Source organism: Nyctereutes procyonoides, unplaced genomic scaffold (assembly GCF_905146905.1).
Source record: "Nyctereutes procyonoides isolate TBG_1078 unplaced genomic scaffold, NYPRO_anot_genome, whole genome shotgun sequence".
Classification (NCBI taxonomy): domain Eukaryota; kingdom Metazoa; phylum Chordata; class Mammalia; order Carnivora; family Canidae; genus Nyctereutes; species Nyctereutes procyonoides.
The window spans coordinates 33,929,462-33,951,858 of NW_026575048.1; the positions used below are offsets into that span (position 1 = coordinate 33,929,462).

Below are 22,397 nucleotides of genomic sequence, written 5' to 3' on the forward strand. Positions count from 1 at the left end.
ACACAGGCAGAGGGAGAAGCAGGCTCCATGCACCGGGAGCCCGACGTGGGATTCGAGCCCGGGTCTCCAGGATCGCGCCCTGGGCCAAAGGCAGGCGCCAAACCACTGCGCCACCCAGGGATCCCCTCAATATACAGTTTTAACAAATAAAATACCACATATAACACTTCTCCTTGGTAATGCTCATCAAATAGTCCATAGGTCCCCCCATATTTCCAGCCCCTCTACAGTGAGGCAGGGTCATATGATCAGTTTGGACCAATGAACCATGAGCAAAATGACTCTATTGCTTCTGGACGAAAGCACTTAAGAGTGAAGGCTAATTCTCTTCCCTGCCATGGCAACCTGGAAGACATGTATCCTAAATGGATACAAGATGGCTGGGGCTGCTATCCACCCAAGCCTCTGAGTGCCTGTATGGAAAAAGAAACATTCTCCATCCTGACTCAGATCGGATAGGATACATGAGCAACATACAGATCTTTGTTGTCCTAAGCCGCTGAGATCTTTTTTTTTATTATTTTTTTAAATTTATTTATGATAGTCAGAGAGAGAGAGAGAGAGAGAGAGAGAGAGAGAGAGAGAGAGGCAGAGACACAGGCAGAGGGAGAAGCAGGCTCCATGCACCGGGAGCCTGACGTGGGATTCGATTCCGGGTCTCCAGGATCGCGCCCTGGGCCAAAGGCAGGCACCAAACCGCTGCGCCACCCAGGGATCCCACCACTGAGATCTTTAAACTGGTTGCCATCCTAGGTAATAAACTGGTAAATATAGTAAGCAGTAAGATATACACACAAAGCAATTGCAGCAGCACACAGTAGTGATGGTCATCATTTTCTTAGATTGGCTGTGGTTTAAACGCACCGGTTGTCCAGCAAGAGTACTGCATCTCTTCCCCGGCCAGATAAGAGCAAGAGTGCTGCATCTGATGCCCAAAGCCTGCCACTGCTCCTGCTCTGAAGGGGGCCTATCAGGCAGCAGACTCACATTGATCTTATAAGGGCTCTCCCAGCAATATAACTCGAAGATTCTATTAAATTAAGAAGAGCAAAATTTCTAATGGTGCCAAAAATATCAGAAAATGTTCTAATTATTTCCACCAGCAGCCAAAGCTGTTCAGATTAAAAAGGAGGAAATCCAAATGGTGTAGAATAATCCCTCAGTAAGGGAATTTCAAAGAGGTAAACTCCTCTGTAATTAGGCCCTCTGGGCTCTTCCTGCCCACCCCCCAAATCAGATGCAGTTTATCTAGAATTCCATGCCAAAGGGATGAATCAGTGAGACACCCCAGGCATCCCTCCTTCACCTAGGACTATGCCAAGGCAGTCTCCAACAACAAACACGATGAAGCCTGCCAAAACGCCCCATGTTTCCAAATGGCACTCTCGCCAAAGCCACCACCACCAACTGCTGGAAAACAGTACTGTTTTACTGAGTGCGATAGCCAACAATCGGGTACTCCCAAAGGTTACTTCTATAAAAAACAAACAGGAAAAAAAACCTAAAGAAGATACTAAGAACACCATATTCCTTAGAAGCCCATTCTGATTTTCATGAACTCATGGCTCATAAAAATAGTTACCACTTATCTAAGCCTTTCCCTCGGGCACTGTGCTAAGCACTTTATAGACATCACCTCATTTAATCCTTTTCTTTTTTTTTAATTTTTTTTAAATTTTTATTTATTTATGATAGTCACAGAGAGAGAGAGAGAGAGGCAGAGACACAGGCAGAGGGAGAAGCAGGCTCCATGCACCGGGAGCCCGACGTGGGATTCGATCCCGGGTCTCCAGGATCGCGCCCTGGGCCAAAGGCAGGCGCTAAACTGCTGCGCCACCCAGGGATCCCCATTTAATCCTTTTCTAGAAAAGGAAAGTGAATGAAGTGTGTAGTTCCCCTAATATCCCCATTCTCCACATGATGGAACTGAGGCTAAAAAGTTAAACATCTTTCCCAAGGTCACACAACTAAGAGATCGCAGTGGCACGTGTAACGAAACACACATCTCTTACGCTTTGAAGCTCTATGGAACTTCTGAAAATGCAAAAGATTTTTATGGCAATGTTCGCTGTGAATGTTAAATGATAGATGTCAATCTTTTGGTCTCCATGGTTTATGTGATAGAGCAGCATTTTTCAAACTGTCAGTTCTTAACCCATTAGTGGATCAAAATTGACTTTTTCCCCCCAGAAATTGAATAGAAAATATCAGAGTGCAAGTATAGTCCTATGAAACTTTCATTTCAGTTACACGTAATTTACGTTAATTCACAGTGTAAAACGTGTTCCTTCCTGTAGGTACTGGAGGACCACCACAATCGCTGGCTACCAGCAGTCACTTAACTGATCCCTCAGGATAGAAGGCCCATTCAGGAAGGACTCAGAGTTTTACAGAGGCACCAAAAAGGGAGCAAGTGCCTTTAAAGCACTAACCAGTTCTACCCCTCGCCCTCCCACCCAGCCAAATGCTAGAGAAAACAGAAGAGGCCATTAACTACGCTGTGTGAGGTAAAGACTAGTCTATCTCTGTGTACTATCTTCTCAACTTTTTTCATCAACGTTTTATTATGAAAAATTTCAAACATGGAGCAAATTCATTTATATTTTAAATATACTTGTTTATCACCTATTCACTTCTCTACCCATCTATTAATCTTTTTTATGAAGAGGGAAATTCACTTCCATCTAAAAACTTCATAGTGCATTTCATTAACTACAGTTCAATACTTGTTTCATTTTTTCCTTTTTCTTTCTTTAAAAAAGATTTTATTTATTTTAGAAAAAGAAAGAGGGTAAGAGTGCGCATGCGCATTGTGGGGGAGAGGGAGTGGGGTGGAGCCCAACACAGGGCTCAATCCCACCACCCTGAGATCATGACTTGAGCCGAAAACAAGAGTCCAATGCTTAATTGATTGAGCCACCCAGGTGCCCCATTTGTCTTTTTTTAAGAGCAAAGTGCACTTCCCTCTAGAAACTTCAAAGTGCATATCATTAACTAGTGTTCAGGATTTGTTTCTCTCTCTTTTAAGATTTTATTTATTCCGGAGAGACACAGAGAGTGAGGCAGAGACATACACAGAGGGAGAAGCAGGCTCCTTGCAGGGAGCCTGATGCGGAACTCGATCCTAAGACCCTGGGATCACAACCTGAGCCGAAGGCAGATGCTTAACCACTGAGCCACCCAGATGTCCCTCATTTTTTCTTTTGATGTAAACTTCACATGCAATGAAATATACAAATCTTAAGTGTGCATTCACTGAGTTTTGACAAAGACATAACTGCTATCATTTAAACTCCTATCGAGATATACAGCGTTCACATTACCCCAGGAATTTCCAAGTCTTATTTTTGTTATTGCCTTCTCTCACTTCCCAGATCCATTAGACACTTAGCAAGTGCTCAACAGATGTTTGTCCAGTACAATGTAAATGACTTTGGTAGAACTCAAGGGCCCAAGATGGCCACTCCACAGCCACAAGAAGCCTTTTGGTTCTTTGGGACCTCAAGGGATAATTGGAAGCATGCCATTAAAATTGTGTTGAATTCAATTGGATCCTTTTCTTATACCATATACAAAAATTAACTCAAAATGGATTACAAACTACAAAATTCCTAGAAGAAAACATAGGGAAAAAACTTCATAACATTGGACTTGGCTCTAATTTTTTGGATATGACACCAAAAGCACAGACACCAAAAGCAAAAACAGACAAATGAGATTTAGAGAAAGGGGAAAAACTTAAACACTTTTGTGCATTAAAGGACACAATCTCTAAGCAGAGTGAGAAAGGCAATCTACAGGGGTGCCTGGGTAGCCCAGTTGGTTGATCCACACTCTTGGCTTTGATTTTGGTCTGATCTCAAGATCATGAGCTCAAGCCCCACACTGGACTGTGGGCTAAGCACAGAGTCAGCTTGGGTTTCTCTCTCCCCCTCCCTGTGCCCCACCCCACCCCCACCCCCACACATGCGCGCGCGCGCGCGCGCTCTCTCTCTCTCTCTCTCAAATAAATAAATAAATCATTAGAAAGAAAAGGCAATCTACAGAACGGGGGAAGTTATTTGCAAAGCATATGTCTAATAAAGGGTCAACATCCAGGAAATATGAAGAATTCCTAAAACTCGACGACAAAAAAAAAATCAAATAACCTAATTAAACAATTAGCAAAGGGTTTGATAGACATTTATCAAAAATGTTATACAATGGCCAACAAACATATGAAAAGATGCTCAACATCACTAATCATCTGAGAAATGCAAATCAAAACCATGAGGGGGTTCTCTTTCGGCCGGAACCGCCATCTTCCAGTAATTCGCCAAAATGACCAACACAAAGGGAAAGAGGAGAGGTACCCGCTACATGTTCTCTAGGCCTTTTAGAAAACATGGAGTTGTTCCTTTGGCCACATACATGCGAATCTATAAGAAAGGTGATATCGAGGACATCAAGGGAATGGGCACTGTTCAAAAAGGAATGCCCCACAAATGTTACCATGGCAAAACTGGAAGGGTCTACAATGTTACTCAGCATGCTGTTGGCATTGTTGTAAACAAACAAACAAACATGTTAAGGGCAAGATTCTTGCCAAGAGAATTAATGTCCGCATTGAGCATATTAAACACTCAAAGAGCCGAGATAGCTTCCTGAAGCGTGTGAAGGAAAATGATCAGAAAAAGAAGGAAGCCAAAGAGAAAGGTACTTGGGTCCAACTGAAGCGCCAGGCTGCCCCACCCAGAGAAGCACACTTTGTGAGAACCAATGAAAAGGAGCCTGAACTGCTGGAACCCATTCCCTATGAATTCATAGCATGATAACTGTAAAGAAAATAAAAGACCTCAGGATTGTAAAAAAAAAAAAACAAAACAAAAAAACCATGAGGGGGTATCCTCACATCCATTAGGATGACTACTATTTTTTTTTTTTAGGATGACTACTATTAAAAAAAAAACTGACAAATGTTGGTGGGGATATGGTAAAATTAGACCCTTTGGGCATTGCTGGTGGGATTACAAAATGGTGCAGCAGCTAAGGATATCATTGGGGGGGATCCTCAAAAAATTAAAAACAGAACTGATCATATAGTAATATGATTCAGCAATCTTGCTTCAGGGTACATATCCAAAGAATTGAAAGCAGGGTCTGGAAGCAGTATTTGCACACCTGTGTTCATAGCAGTACTATTCACAATAGCCAAGAGATGGAAGCAATCTGAATGTCCATCAACAATGAACAGATAAACAAGTGTAGTATATACATACAATGGAGTATTATTCAGGAATACAAAGGAAAGAAATCTGTCATATGCTACAAAATGGATGAACCTTGAGGATATTATGCTAAGTGAAATAATCTAGCCACAAAAAGACAAATACTGTATGGTTTCACTTTTATCTCTTATATCTCACTTTTATGAGATAACCTAAAGTATTCAAATTCATAGAAAAAGAAAGTAGAATGGTATTCACCAGGGGCTAGCAGGGGAGGAGAAAGAGGAATTGTTGTTTACTAGGCAGAGAGTTTCAGATTCACAGGATGAAAATGTTCTGGAGATCCATTTCATAACAATGTGAATATACCTATAACATTACTGAAATGTACATTTAAAAATGGTTAAAATGGGAAGCACCTATGTGTCACAGTAAATGAACGTCAGACTCTTGGTGGCTCCGGTCATGATCTCTGGGTCTGGGATCCAGCCGTAGGTTGGGCTGTATGCTCAGCGCAGGGTCTGCTTGCAATTCTCTCTCCCTCTCCTTCTGCCCCTTCCCTCATGTTCTCTCTCTTAGATAAGTCTTTAAAAATATTTTTAAATGGTTAAAATGGTAAATTTTAAGGTTTTTAAAAATATCAGAATAATAATTTAAAAATAATAATAAGGCTGTGGTGGGATTCAAACTCATCAGAGACTGGAGCCTTAATTCAGAGTCTTAGACCACTGGGCCATCCTGGCACAAGGGAAAAAAAATGGTGCTGACACTGTCATTAATTAACTTAGTGACATATTCTGTTTTACTTCAAAAGGATTTAAGGTTGATTGTTCTTGGTATTTGCACCAAGCAGAACCTGATTCAAATTTGAAACATGGACAATTAGGAAAATAAAAATATAAAAACACCCAAAGACTGAGTATTTTTACTAGTTGACCTGATGAAGCTAAATGAACTACAAAAACATACAACAGAACAGAGAACCACCTGAAATAGTTATTATAAACATGTTATAAATTTTATACACATATACACATATGTAATTATAACAATACTATATTAAAAATAAGTACAATATCACAATTTATAAGAATGTAACATAAGGGCACCTGGGTAGGTCAGTCGATTAACGGTCCAACTCTTGATTTTGGCTTAGGTGATGATCTCAGGATCAAAGATGGAGATCCATACTGGGCCTGGAGCCTACTTAAGATTCTCCCTTTCCGGGGATCCCTGGGTGGCACAGCGGTTTAGCGCCTGCCTTTGGCCCAGGGCGCGATCCTGGACACCCGGGATCAAATCCCACATCGGGCTCCCGGTGCATGGAGCCTGCTTCTCCCTCTGCCTGTGTCTCTGCCTCTCTCTCTCTCTCTGTGACTACCATAAATAAATTAATTAATTAATTTTAAAAAAATTAAAAAAAAAGATTCTCCCTTTCCTCTGCCTTCCTACCCCCCTCCTTCTCTAAAAGAGTTTTTTAAATAATAATAAAATAAAATGAAAAAGAATATGACATAAGAAAATGCTATATTAACTCAAATCCCAATAACTATTTCCTATTAAATTATCTTTAAAATTTGTTTTCTACTTCTTCCAGTATTATTGCAATGATAGATATATAACATTGTATTAGTTTTAGATATACAACACTATTTGGTATAGTATATACTATGAAATGACTGCCACAATAGTTAACATCCACTACTTCACATAGTTACAAACCTTTTTTCTTGTGATGAGAACTTTAAGATCTACTCTAGTAGCAACTTTCAAATATATAATATTGTTGACTATAATCACAATGCACTACACCCCCACAGAGTTATTGATCTTGTAACTGCAAGTTTGTATCTTTTGACACCTTCACCAACATTTCCCCCACCCCTGAGCTCCTCCTCTGGCAAGCATCAAACTGTCCTATGAGTTTGGTTCTTTTTAGATTCCACATATAAGTAAGATTATACAGTATTTATCTTTCTTTGTCTGACCTATTGCACTTAGCAAAATGCCCTGAAGGTCCATTCATGTTGTCACAAATGGCAAATTCCATTCTATTTGTGGATGAGTAATATTCCATAATATATATGCCACATTTTCTTTACTACTCATTGTCAATGAACACTTACATGGCTTCCAAGTCTCGGTTATTGTAAATAATAGCTTCAAATTATCTTTAAATTTAAATAGGATTTTAAAAATCAACTTTATTATCTTGGTGGGGAAAGAAGAAATATAAATTCCTTAAAGACAAATGTCTGTGTGTGTGTGTGTGTGTGTGTATAAAGATAATAGGCTGTGATCATTTTTTACCCAAAATAAAGATACTATGTCCTTCTTTTGCACATCAAACTAGTAACTCACTGCAGAACTTTGAATAAGATATTTAATCTCTCCTCCTGAATTGTCTTCATTGGTTAAATGGCGACAATAATAATAGAACCTATCTCTCAAGTGGTCGCAAGAATTAAATGAAATAATATAAAATAACAGTAAGCACTGGACAGATTGTGGCTATAATTACTGTTACAAACCATCTCTGGGCTCACGGTCCTACTTTTACACTAAAAGAAGTTCAGTTTAGTGCCTTGCTGAGTAGAAAGAGAAAGCAAGGATGAATGTTCTAGCCTTTCATTCTTTCTTCTTTCAGGAATTCTGCCTATATTCTTATACACTGCTGGTTGCAGCATAAATTGGTAAAACCTTTTAAAAGAGTAATTGTTAGGATATATCAAGCTTAATGCTGCACAGGAGACCCAGCCATCCACTGCAAGAATATATCCCACACACTTACCCTCATATCGACACAAGAACTGTAGAGTGAGACCCACTGTTTGTAATAGGCAAGGATAAAAAAAGATACAGAAATGTCTATGCACAGGAGATTGATTACATAAATATATTTCCCAAAGTTATTAGGTTGAATCATATGAAACTGATATCGGCAACATTATGACTCTACCTTATACTAAGTAGGCAAGGAAAGGAATAAAGTGCATTCCTGTATTTTGATGTGAAACATTCAGAAATACAGCTGCAGAACAGTACACAAAATATGTTATAATGGTATGAATGTGCACACACAATGTTCGGGAAGGATACTCAAGAAACTGTTAACACCACTTGCTACTCCTAGGGAGAGAGCCTAGGAGCCTGATGCAGAATGGAAACTCACTTTTTACTTCATTCCCTTTTGTGCTGTTAAATGCTTTACCATGTGCACATATTATTTTTCTAATTTAATAACAAATTTAAGAAAAAGTAAAATGCATGCCCAAATAGAAGAGCAATCAACATGATGGGAGTTGTCAGCAGCTTGAGTCAGCCAGCACAACCCCAGGAATGCCACAAAAGGAAAAGTCACATTCTTCCTACCCTAAGCTTTCAGGCCTAAATGTACAAGGCATTTCCAACCACAATTCTATCCGGAACATACAGTATAAAAATACATAGGTAATAAAAATTTCCAACACACTGCACATCAATGTCACCACTTTACCTAAAGTGTCTTTTATGTCCTTATAAGAGTTTTCTCCATAACAATAAGTTAAATGGGAAAAATAGCAGAATTTTAAAAACAAATCTTGGGCAGCCCGGGTGGCTCAGCGGTTTAGTGCCACATTCAGCCCAGGGTGTGATCCTGGAGACCTGGGATGGAGTCCCCATCAGGCTCCCTACATGGAGCCTGCTTCTCCCTCTGCCTGTGTCTCTGCCTCTCTCTCTCTGTGTGTGTGTGTCTCTCATGAATAAGTAAATAAAATCTTTAAAAAATAACAATAAAAATAAAAACAAATCTTGATTTTTCTCATACACTTTAATTACCTTCAAAAAATCCGTATCATTCATATCTTTTTATCTTCCAAACTAGATCAATAATGAGAATAAATACAGATTATGTACCTACTCAAGTGCCAAGCATCTTTCTCTAAATTTATATGTATTAATTCATTTAGTTCTTACAACTAAATACAACAGGTTTTGTTATTCTCACCACTTATGATGGAGGAAACTGAGGTAAAGACAAATCATTTGCTCATGCCCCACAGCTCATCAATGGCAGATTAATAATACATACTCATCACAGTTACATTGAATCCTGGCTGGGATTTATATATTTCCTTATTGTTGTAATCAATGTATACTTGTTATTTTATGTTCCCCACTTGATACTACAGTTGTTTACTTCTGCCTGTGTTTGGGTGGCCATTTCTTTAGCACACGGGCAGGATAAGGATAGTGATAAATAGAAAGGCCATTGGGAGTTGAGGATTGGCTATGCAGGCCTAGGCTCCCCACTTGGAGTTTTTAAAGGGCTGCTATAATTCTGCTGGATCTCTTCTCCCTGTGACCACATGCACTAGGCTGCCCTCGCTTTTAATCCTCACTTAGCAGACAGAAGCGTGCGGTTCTCTCTGTGGCCAGAGTAAAATGGGGCTCTACCTCCTAACTGCACAGCAGTTTCTCCTCTGTCATTTCTCTGTCCTCTGTTTTAGCAATGTAGGCACCAGATCCACATTCTCTCTTTATAGGTAAACAGGGACCACTGACCTTTAGCAAAGGAACAACCAGGTTCTTGACTAGACATATGAGTGCAGCAACATTTAAGAAGCTCTTTAAAAAGGGATCCCTGGGTGGCGCAGCGGTTTGGCGCCTGCCTTTGGCCCAGGGCGTGATCCTGGAGACCCGGGATCGAATCCCTGGTCGGGCTCCCTACATGGAGCCTGCTTCTCCCTCTGCCTATGCCTCTGCCTCTCTCTCTCTGTGACTATCATGAATAAATAAATAAATAATTTTTTTAAAAAAAGAAGCTCTTTAAAAAAAAAAAAAGCCTAATAGAGGCAGCAAAAGTGACAAAGATGGAAAGGTAAATTGGGAGCCTGAAGCTTATTTGATGGCAACGATCATTTATTAAAATGACTAGGAGAGGGACACCTGCGTGGCTTAGCAGTTGAGCGTCTGCTTTGGCTCAGGGCGTGGTCCCAGGATCCATGATCAAGTCCCGCATCTGGCTTCTTGGGGGAGCCTGTTTCTCCCTCTGTCTGTTTCTCTGCCTCTGTGTGTGTGTGTGTCTCATGAATAAATAAATACAATCTTTAAAAATAAATAAATAAAATAAAATGACTAGGAGATTGGCGCTTTAAATACACCATGTCCTATGTATAGGTACACACATACCCAGGAAGGGAGCCAAGTGATAAAGAGAAAGAGGGAGATTGGCAGATAGAAGACTGTAAAGTTAGGAATCCATTTCTTACCATAAACATCTATGAATAGTTGAGTTTTTCACAACTAGAATGTATTTAAGTATTAACCAGGTGATTTTTAGGTATATATTGTTATTATTCTTTGGAGCCCATAAGTTGGTCATCACTATTGTATTATCCCTATTTTATAGCTGAGGAAACACACTCTGGGCTAAGTCGGTGGCCCAGCTGGGGTGCTGAGTCTGCAGCATGGACATTTCTGCTGGAGGAGAGACCAAAGACAGGAGGTCTGGCTAGGGGAACCACCAAATATTCAAAAGCAAAAATAAAGGACAAAAACCAAGCAGTGACAGTAGGAAAAGGAGCAGAGGTGTCCAGTCAGAAAAAGCAAAGTAGAAAAGTATTGTGGTTCTCAGAGAATAGGGCCTCGCTTGGTTGGGAAGTGAGGTGTGCAGTGGGAAGAAAAGGTGACTGTGGAATAATGGCTGGGTGTGTACATGGAAGCCTTACAGTGAGGCTGATGAGTTATGAAAGTCAAGTTACAGCAAAGAGAAACCATTAAAGATTTGCGAACAGGTGGATTCATTCATTCAATAAGCATTTCTTAAGAGGCTACTTACTATGTGCTGGGCATGCTGCCAGACCCCTGAGTTGGGAAGAGGCCAAGTGGACTGTGGGAATACGCACTGGGCAGGAGTTTATGGGATGGCTGGAGGGTGCGAACAGTCAGGAGGCTGTGACACAAGCAAGACAAATGGAAAGCCCAAACTAGCAGAAGATGACAGGAATGAAATGAAGTGAAATGATGGAAGAGAGATGCCAGAAGCCTTCAGCAGAACCCTGCCACTGGCTGGCTATGAGGGGTAGGGAATCCAGCTGCAAGGATGTGAGCAGACATCCAGTACTGAGCAGACATTCATCACTGTCCCAGACCTCCCAGAGAGATATATCAGAAGAGGGAACCAGACTGTCCCTAAAATGAAAGGCAAATGAAGACAGGGAAACTGCCCAGAAAAATCTCAGTATAAGAGATGGCCACTCTGAACCATCTTCTTCATTCTCCTACCAGATGGAAAGACACAAATCACCTTTCTGGAGTTAAATTATGTAAAGAATTTCATCAACATCTTGGGGCGCCTGGGTGGCTGTCAGTTAAGCATCCAACTCTTGATTTCAGTTCAGATCATGATCTCAGGGTCCTGGGATCCAGCCCTGTGACAGCTCCATGCTCAGTGGGAAGTTTGCTTGAGGATTCGCTCCCTCTCCCTGTTTCTGCCCCATTCCTCACTCGTGCTCTCTCGCTAATAATTTTTAACAAAAAAAAAAAAAAAAAAAAAAAGAATTTCAGGGACACCTGTGTGGCTCAGAGGTTGAGCATCTGCCTTTGGCTCGGGGTACGATCCCCGAGTCCCAGGATTGAGTCCCACATCAGGCCTCCTGCATAGAGCCTACTTCTCCCTCTGCCTATGTCTCTGCCTTTCTCTCTCTGTGTGTATCTCATGAATAAATAAATTAAATGTTAAAAAAAAAGAATTTCATCAACTTCTTGCTTCAGTGTTCATGTTCATTATCTTCTTTTCTTTAAGATTTTATTTATTTATTTGAGTGAGAGCATGTGTGAGTAGGGGAGAAAGAGAATCACAAGCAGACTCCCTGCTGAGTGCAGAGCCCAAGGCGAGGCTCCATCTCACAACCTGGAGATCATGACCTGAGCTGAAACCAAGAGTCCAACATTCAATCAACTGAATCACCCAGGCTCCCCATGTTCATTACCTTCTAACTGAGAACTTTGGCTATGGGGTGACTGTGAAGAAACCATCATGCATTGCAGTGTGAGCTGAGGCTCTCAAAGTCAGGGACATCAGGGTGGCTTCTCTTCCCCAGCTGCTAAGGAATGTGATTTTAGAAGACCACCATGTTCTCAATGGACATAACACATCGAGTTTAAGACACACCAGCATTCACCCTTGCAGGCCACCTGATTCTTCACTCCTGGTGGGTCCTCCTTCATCCAGCAGACACAGTAATCTCTCACAGTACCTGTACCATCACCTCAAACACCACAAGTCCATCTAAATATAAGAAGGGAAGCCTGTGTGGCTCAACTGGTTAGTATCTGCCTACAAGTCAGTTAAGTGTCTGCTTTCAGCTCAGGTCATGATCCTGGAGTCCTGGGATCAAGCCCCATGTCTGGCTCCCACTCCTCCTGCCATTCCTCCTGCTTGTGTGCTCTCTCTCTCTCTCATCAAATAAGTAAATAAAATCTTTTAATAAATAAATAAGTAAATGCTACAAGAAAATCAATCTTGCCACAAGAATTCATCTATTCTCTATATATTATATATATTCCATATATAACGACCCAGATGGGTTCTACTCCCTTTTTATTTAATTGGTAATTCACTAGTACAAGACGTGTCCAAGATGTATAAAGAACTTTTCAAACTCAACACCCAAAAAAACAAACAATCCAGTCAAGAAATGGGCAGAAGACGTGAACAGACATTTCTCCAAAGAAGACATACACATGGTCAACAAGCACATGAAAAAATGCTTCACATCACCTGTCATCAGGGAAATACAAATCAAAACTGCAATGATATACCACTTTACACCAGTGAGAATGGCTAAAATTAACAAGACAGGAAACAACAAATGTTGGCAATGATGTGGAGAAAGGGGAACGCTCTTGCACTATTGGTGGGAATGCAAGCTGGTGCAGCCACTCTGGAAAACAGTGTGGAGGTTCCTCAAGAAGTTGAAAACAGAGCCATCCTGTGACCAGCAATTCCACTACTGGGTATTTACCCCAAAGATACAGATGTAGTGAAACTACAGGACACCTCCACCCCAATGTTCATAGCAGCAATGTCCATAATATCCAACTGTGGAAGGAGCCCAGATGTCCTTCAGCAGCTGAATGGATAGAGAGGATGTGGTATGTGTGTGTGTGTGTGTGTGTGTGTGTGTGTATATATACATATATACATACATACATATATAATGTGTGTATGTATATATATATGTGTATATATATATATATATATATATATATATATATATAATGGAATATTACTCAGCCATCAGAAAGGATGAATACCTACCATTTACATTGATACGGATAGAACTGGAAGGTATTATGCTGAGTGAAATAAGTCAACTGGAGAAAGACAATTATCATATGGTTTCACTCCTACGTGGAATATAAGAAATAGTGAAAGGGCCCATAGTGAAAGGAAAGTGGGGGGGGAAACTGGGTGGGGAAAAATTAGAGAGGAAGACAAACCATGAAAGATTCCTAACTCTGGGAAACAAACAAAGGGTTGCAGAAGGGGAGGTGGGGGGGATAGAGTAACTGGGTGACGGGCATTAAGGAAGGCACATGATGAGATGAGCACTGGGTATTATACTGTATGTTATCAAATTGAATTTAAATTTAAAAAAGAAAGAAACAAGAAGGATGATCAGAAAACCATCCTCTTCTTCAGAGATCACCTTCTAAAAACTGATACCAATTCTCTTCTTTAACAGTATTTTATAATTTTGACATTAAAAATCGTTTTTACCTACAAAGCCACTCAAGATGAATTTCAAAAGTGTGATATTTTCAGAAGTAAGTGAGGTATTTCATGGTAATATCATTATTTGCTACTTTCTAATCACAGGTCCAGAGCTCAAGTTGAGTTATTTTTGCTTAATTACTATGTACCAGGTTCTCATATGCAAATATCAGGACATAAATGATACTTCATCACACAAAGCTTCCAACATACACATTAAAACAAAAGATTATTTCTTTCTACCCAATTATAGGCTATTTTAAAATATGCACAAGTTAGGGGTGACTGGCTAAGCTCAATCGGTGGATCATGCAACTCTAGATCTCCAGGTTATAAGTTTGGGCCCCATATTCAATACAGAGATTACTAAAAAATAATAATAAAAATAAAAATAAAAAGATAAAATATGTACAAGTTAGGTCTTATTGAAACAACAAACTGTTTTAATCTACAGTAAAGGATACAAAACATTTGTAGCACTAAAAGCAGCAATGTTCAACTCCCAGTAATGAGTTACTGACTCCCAACTATCATCAGATAAAAGCTGAATTCATGATCACACCATACAAGGCTCCAGATCATGCCACTCACCGCCTTGCACCATCTGTTCCAAGCAATGTAAAGTATTCTCATGCCTCTTCGTTTGCACATCTAACCCCCCACCACCATCTTGACTAACAGCAATCAGGCCTTCGAGTCTGAGCTCACATATCACTAGCCTTGGAAAGCCTCACCCTATGTTCTTAGCATGACTGGGTTTCTCCCATGCCCTCTGAAACAGCCAGTGCGTAACTCTAGCATAGCACATTATCACACTGTGACATGATTATGTATTTATCTGTTTTCCCAGCTATTTAGGGCAACAGGATCTGTGTCTGCTTTTATTTATTTATTTTATTTTTATTTATTTTATTTTTTTTTTTTATTTATGATAGGCACACAGTGAGAGAGAGAGGAGCAGAGACACAGGCAGAGGGAGAAGCAGGCTCCATGCACCGGGAGCCTGACGCGGGATCCGATCCCGGGTCTCCAGGATCGCGCCCTGGGCCAAAGGCAGGCGCCAAACCGCTGCGCCACCCAGGGATCCCTATTTATTTTATTTTTAAAAAGATTTTATTTATTTATTCATAGAGACACAGAGAGAGAGAAGGGCAGAGGCACAGGCAGAGGGAGAAGCAGGCTCCATGCAGGGAGCCTGACGTGGGACTCAATCCAGGGTCCCCAGGATCACACCCCGGGCTGCAGGTGGCGCTAAACCGCTGCACCACCGGGGCTGCCCTGTGTCTGCTTTTAAAAAATCACTATAGTGCCTAATCATGAGGTATTCAGTAAAGTTTGAATAAACAAAAGGTATAATAAGTTTTATCATTAGTGAGTTCTGCTGCTTTATGAGGCTCACGAAATATTTAGGACAAAAGGATGTATTTGTTGTGTTGATTTAAAAATAAAACAAAACAAAGATGAGGTACCTAGCTGGCCCAGTCAGTAGAGCATGTGACTCTTGGTCTTGAGTTGTGAGTTTGAGCCCCACACTGGGTATAGAGATTACTTAAAATATTTTTAAATTAAATAAATAAAAAAAAATTTAAAACCAAAGATAATATAGTACAGTCTTTACTTCATATCACACACAAAAAGTAATGATATAGTATGTAAAAACTATAAAACCATAAAGATTTTATAAGAAGAACACAAAGGAGTCATCTTTGTGATTTGGCAGTGGGCAAACTTTCATATGCAGGACACACAAAGTAGTTACCATAAAAGAAAATCCTGTTGTTAGATTTCATCAAAATGAAAAACTTTGGTACATTAGCCCCTCCCCCTTATCCATGGGGGTACTTTCCAAGACCCCCAGTGGATGACTAAAACCAAGGATAGTATCAAATCCTATATATACTATGTTTTTTTCCTGTATATCCCTCTGATAAAGTTTAATTTACAAATCAGGCCCAGTAGAGATTAACAACAATAGTAAAACAATTTTTATAATATACTGTAATAAAAATTATGTAATTGTGGTTTTTCACCTTTTTTTCAAAATATTTTCCCTCACTGTACTCACCCTTCTTCTTGTGATGATATGAGACGATAAAAGGCCTGTGTGATGAGATGAAATGAGATGCAGGATGTGGGCATTGTGACACAGTTGCTGGCTATTATCCACCTTCTGATGTCAGAAGGAGGATCATCTACTTCCAGACCCTGGTTGACTGTGGGTAACTGAAACCATGGGAAGCAAAACTGCAAAAGGGGTCGGGGGAGGAAACTACTGTACAGCAAAAGACACCATCAAGAAAATGATTAGGAAAGCTAGAGACTAGAGGGAAATGCATACAAAGCATTTATCTGACAAGGGACTGGTATCCAGGATCGTAAAGAACTCTTATAATTCATAATAAAGACTAAAAGAGCAATTTAAAAAATAGGTGAAGTATTAGAACAAACACTTCACATAATAAAATATATATTTTTTGGGGGGGAATAAAATATATTTTTTATATAGAGGGAGTAAAGTATATAAATGGTCAATAAGCACATAAAAAAGATGATCAATATTCCCATCATCAGGAAAATAAAAATTAAAACCACAATGAGATATTACTATTCACCTAACAGAGTAAAATTAACAAGATCGGTAACACCAAATATTGGCAAGGATGTGAAACAAGTAGAAGTCTTATACATTGTGGGCGATGGTTAGAATGGCATAACAATTCTGGGAAACAGTGTGGCTTACCAATGCCCCAATGCCCTAGATGGACTTCTGATGGGCAAAAACACATGACACAATCAATGAGTTAACGATTTCCTGAAATGAGTTTTCATTAAAGCAAATTTGTATGACTCAGAAACAGAACAACTGGAGAGCAGAAGGGAAAAGAAAGAAGAATCAAGAAAATAGCAAAGATCAAAAAAAAAAAAAAAAAAGACACAAAGATACAAAAAAGAAAAGTACAAATCCAAAAGCTGGTTCCATGAGAAGATTAATTATACCTTGCTCCCAGCAAGATTCGGCAAGAAAGAAAAAAAAAAAAAAGAAGGCAACAAAAAACAATGGAGAAAACAGTGAACCCAGAGGTCCACATATTCAGAGATGGGATACATGGCGTACAGGGCTCTCTACATCAGTTGGGTACATTCTATAGTGCTGAGGGAACTGTTACCCACATGAAAAAACAAATTAGATGCCTCACATCATAAATTATTTTAGGTAAAGATCAAATTTGAAAAATAAAAGTTAAAAAAAAAGAAAAAGAAAAGTTAAGTAAATTCTTTCTAATATATTTTTTAAATTTTAAGAAAATATTTAAAAATATACAAGAACTGTTATGATGTTAAAGATATCAGATGTTTTCTTAAGAAAAATAAGACATGTAAGCTATAAAGGAATATATTGATAAATTTGTCTATGTTAAAATGTACAACTCTGTATGTTAAAATATGCTATCAACAAAGTCAAAAGACAAGCCACAGTCAGGAAGAATATATTTGCAATGCACATAATTGACAGAAATCAGTACCCAGGATGCATAATTATTAACAGAAAGAAAGAAGGAGGAAAACGAGCAAAGGATATGAATACATAGTTCACAAAGAGGAAATGCATATGGCAAAAAATGATATGAAAAGATGTCCAACTTCACTAGTAATCAGAAAAATGCAAATTAACCACCACAACATACCATACACTCCCACTAGAATTGCCAAAATTAGAGGCTGACAAGACCTAGTGTTAGTGAGGACACAAAGCAACTAGAACTCTCACACACTGCTGGTGGGAGTATAAAATAGTACAACCACTTTGGAAAAGTTTGTCAGTATCTTAAAAGTTAAATATACATCTACTCTATGATCCAACGATTCCCTCCTAGGTATTTGTCCAAGAGGGAAAAAAAGTATGTCCATAAAAACTCTTGCACATGAATATCTATAATAGGTTTATTCATTACTAAAAACAAGAAGCAGGGGCAGCTGGCTGGGTCAGTAGGCAGAGCATGTGACTCTTGACCTGGGGTGGGGGGAGTTTGTGAGTTTGAGCCCCACCTTGGGTGTAGAGATTACTTAAATACAAAATCTTGGGGAACCCTGGGTGGCGCAGCGGTTTAGCGCCTGCCTTTGGCCCAGGGCGCGATGCTGGAGACCGGGGATCGAGTCCCACGTCGGGCTCCCGGTGCATGGAGCCTGCTTCTCCCTCTGCCTATGTCTCTGCCTCTCTCTCTCTGTGTGTGTGTGTGACTATCATAAATAAATAAAAATTAAAAAAAAAAAGTCTTAAAAAAAAAAAAATCTTAGGGACGCCTGGGTGGCTCAGCGGTTAAGCATCTGCCTTCGGCTCAGGGCCTGATCCCAGGATCCAGGATCAAGTCCCACATCCAGCTGCCTGCATAGAGCCTGCTTCTCCCTCTGCCTGTGTTTCTGCCTCTCTCTTTCTGTGTATCTCATGAATAACTAAATCTTTAATAAAATAAAATAAAATCTTAAAAATAAATAAATAAGTAAAATTAAAAGATGCAGTGCAAATGCCCATCAATTGAGGAACTGATAAATAAAATGTGGTATATTCATACAATGGAATGCTACAAAAGGGCATGAGCTTTCCTCAAAAAATTACCTAGAATTACCATATGACCAGCAATTCCATTTCTAAGTGTCTACCGCAAAGAAAGAAAAACATGCTCACACAAAAACTTGCATATATGAATGTTCATAGCAGCATTATTCATAAGAGTAAAAAAGTGTAAAAATCCAAATGCTCATCAACTGATAAACAAAACGGGGTATAACTATACACTAGATTCTTACTCAGCCATAAAGAAGAATGAGATATTAATTCACACAACAATATGGATGAACCTTGAAAACATTATGCTAAGTGAATGAAGCCAGACACAAAAGGCTCCATTCCTATATAACTACATTTATATGAGGTGTCCAGAACAGTCAAATTCATAGAGACAGAAAGGAGATTAGTCGTTCTCAGGGGACAGGAAGAGGGGGGAAAGAAAGGGAGATGAGTGCTAATAGGTAGGTGGTTTCTTTCTGGGGTGATGGTATGTTCTGGAACAGTGATGATGGTCACACAATACAATGACAATGGTAAAAAACCACGAAACTATACACTTGAAAGTGGTGAATTTTATGTGAGTTACATCTAAAAAATTTTTTAGGAAATGAACTATTGATATAAATAACACATGGGTGAATGTTTAAAAACTATGCTGATAGGGCACCTGGATGACTCAGTCCAAAGAGCACGTGACTCTGATCTCAGGGTGGTGAGCTCAAGCTCCATGTTGGCTGCAAAGATTACTTAAATAAATAAACTTTAAAACAACAACAACATTATGCTGATGAAAAGAAGCCAGACACAAAATTATACAACCTGTACAACTCTAGTCATGTCAAATTCTAAGTACAGTGACAGAAATCAGTGGCTGCCTAAGGCAATCAGGCAGAGGGAAACTTTTTAGGGTGAAAAAAAAAATGTTCTGTATCCTGATTGGGATGGGAGGCACAAAGAATCACGTACTGGTCAAATGTCAAACTGTATACTTAAAAATGGATGAACTCCATTTTATGTAAACTATAGCTCAATAAAATTGATTTTAAAAAGAATAAAACAAATAAAAAAAAGAATAAAACATGAGATTACTATTTTACACCAGTCAAATTAGGTAAAGTTTTAAAGTCTGACAACATGTGGATATGGCAAGGATTGAGCAAAAAGACTCTAATTCCCTACCAGTAAGGGAATAAACAGTGCAACTACTCTGGAGAGCTATTAGCAACATCTAGGGGAGATGTGCATACCTTTCAATATAGCAACTCCAGTCCTAGGTAGATACATTAAAGCAATTCTCCTATATGTATACTGAGACATAAACAAAACTATTCACTGCAGCACTACAGTAAAGGCTAAATTTCCAGTGAAAGAAGAACAAATAAATCAATGCTTGGTACATTACAGTTAAAATGAAAGGGCTACAGCCTATAGATATCAACATGCACAAACCCCCAAAACATGAAGTTGAGTTAAAAAGGCAAGCTGCGGGGATATCCCTGGGTGGCTCAGCGGTTTAGCGCCTGCCTTTGGCCCAGGGCGCGATCCTGGAGTCCCAGGATCGAGTCCCACTTCGGGCTCCCGGCATGGAGCCTGCTTCTCCCTCCTCCTGTGTCTCTGCCTCTCTCTCTATCATAAATAAATAAATAAATCTTTAAAAAAAAAAAAAAGGCAAGCTGCAGGGATGCCTGGGTGGCTCGGCAGTTGGGGCGTCTGCCTTCGGCTCAGGGCGTGATCCTGGAGACCCAGGATCGAGTCCCACATTGCGCTCCTGCATGGAGCCTGCTTCTCCCTCTGCCTGTGTCTCTGCCTCTGTGTGTGTGTGTCTCTCTCTCATGAATAAATAAATAAAATCTTTAAAAAGGTGGGGGGAAGGGGGCAGCCCAGGTGGCTCAGAGGTTTAGCACCGCCTTTGGCCCAGGGTGTCATCCTGGGGACCAGGGATCGAGTCCCACGTCGGACTCCCTGCGTGGAGGCTGCTTCTCCCTCTGCCTGTGTCTCTGCCTCTCTATTTCTCATTAATAAATAAATTTTATGGGACGCCTGGGTGGCTCAGCGGTTGAGTGTCTGCCTTCAGCTCAGGGGTGATCCTGGACTCCCAGGATCGAGTCCCACACTGAGCTCCCTGCATGGAGCCTTCTTCTCCCTCTGCCTATGTTTCCGCATCTCTCTCTGTGTCTCTCATGAATAAATAAATAAAGCCTTTAAAAAAAAAAAAAATACTAATAGGGATCCCTGGGTGGCGCCGCGGTTGGGCGCCTGCCTTTGGCCCAGGGCGCGATCCTGGAGACCCGGGATCGAATCCCACGTCGGGCGCCCGGTGCATGGAGCCTGCTTCTCCCTCTGTCTGTGTCTCTGCCTCTCTCTCTCTCTGTGTGACTATCATAAATAAATAAATAAAATCTTTAAAAAAAAAATACTAATAAAATAAATAAATAAATAAATAAATAAATAAATAAATAAACTTTAAAAATCTTAAAAAAAAAAGGCAAGCTGCAGATTCCACTGATGCTACCACTTAAGAAAAAACATTTTAAGTGTGCGAAACACTATATTTTGTGTGTAGCTACATACATGTATGTACAAAGATGGGAATAGTATTTATAAATGTGTGGAAACAGTAATATCAAAGTTAGGAAAGCAGCTATTTCTGTGGAGGAGGAAGGGATTCCAATAGCAAAAGGGCACCCAATGGACTTCAACTGTACTTTTTATGCTTATTAATTGGGGTGGGTAAATATACATTCTATACTTTTTTGCATGCCTGAAAGATTTGATTATAGTTTTATGTATAATTTTCTATCTTTGCATAAAACATGTGTTTCTTTTATTTCAGATTGATTTGTTCTGCTTTAAGTTGTGTTCTGCTTAAATAGTTGTGTTCTAGGAAAACACATTTTGATTGTAACAAGGAATTCTACCTTTAAAAAGATTTAGGGGCGCCTGAGTGGCTCAGTCAGTTGCCTGTCTGCCTTGGGCTCAGGTCGTGATTTCAGGGTCCTGGGATCAAGCCTCACATGGGGGCTCCCTGCTTGGCGGGGAGCCTGCTTCTTCCTTTCACTCACCCTCTGTGCTCTCCCTCTCTCTCTAAAAAAATAAAATCTTAAAAAAATAAAAAATAAAAGATTTCTGGTTTTATTTTTGAGAAAGAGTGCATAAGCACGTGGCGGTGGGGGCGGTTGCAGGCAGAGGGAGAAACTCTTCAAGCAGACTCCTTACTGAGTGTGGAGCCTGCCATGGGGTGGAGCTCACCAAAATTCAAGAGTTAGACACCCAACTGCCCAAACTACCCAGGAGCCCTGTGAATTCCATATTTTTTAATGTTTAAATTTTGCTTTATTTTCAATAGTCTCTTAAATGTAAAAAAAAACTCAGAGCATTTGTTGTAATGCCTTAAAGCAACATTTAAATAAATTATACAGATGAATTAAGAAAGAGGGACAATTTGTTTAAAAGCCCATTGTAGGGGCACCTGGGTGGTTCAGTGGGTTAAGCATTTGCCTTTGGCTCAGGTTATGACTGGAGTCCTGAGATCAAGGCCCACATGGGGCTCCGTGCTCAGCAGGGAATCTGCTTCTTCCTCTCCCTCTGTCCCCTCCCCACTGCTTATGCTCTTGCTTGTTCTCTCTCAAATAAATTTTAAAAAAATCTCTAAAAAAATAACAATGATAAATCATTAAAAGTCCATTGTATATCATACTGCTAGTAAAACTTAATTTTAATCTTTACAGAGGCTGAAAATTTCTGCTTTTTCATTTACTTTCATTTATTCAAATGACATATATAAAAATAACTCACTTAAATTCAACACGGTCCTTAATTTGGTTCCTGAGATATGAGTCAAAGGTCTTTACACATCAGCTAC

The 22,397-nt window shown here is 39.8% G+C and overlaps 1 protein-coding gene and 1 pseudogene across 1 annotated transcript in view; one reads left to right on the top strand and one right to left on the bottom strand.

The window, feature by feature from the left end:
* Nucleotides 1-22,397, bottom strand: part of KCNG3 (potassium voltage-gated channel modifier subfamily G member 3) — a 44,299-nt gene that overhangs the window by 3,012 nt on the left and 18,890 nt on the right. The gene's annotated exons all lie outside the window — the stretch shown is intronic.
* On the top strand, nt 4,288-4,811 carry LOC129511020 (60S ribosomal protein L21-like; annotated as a pseudogene).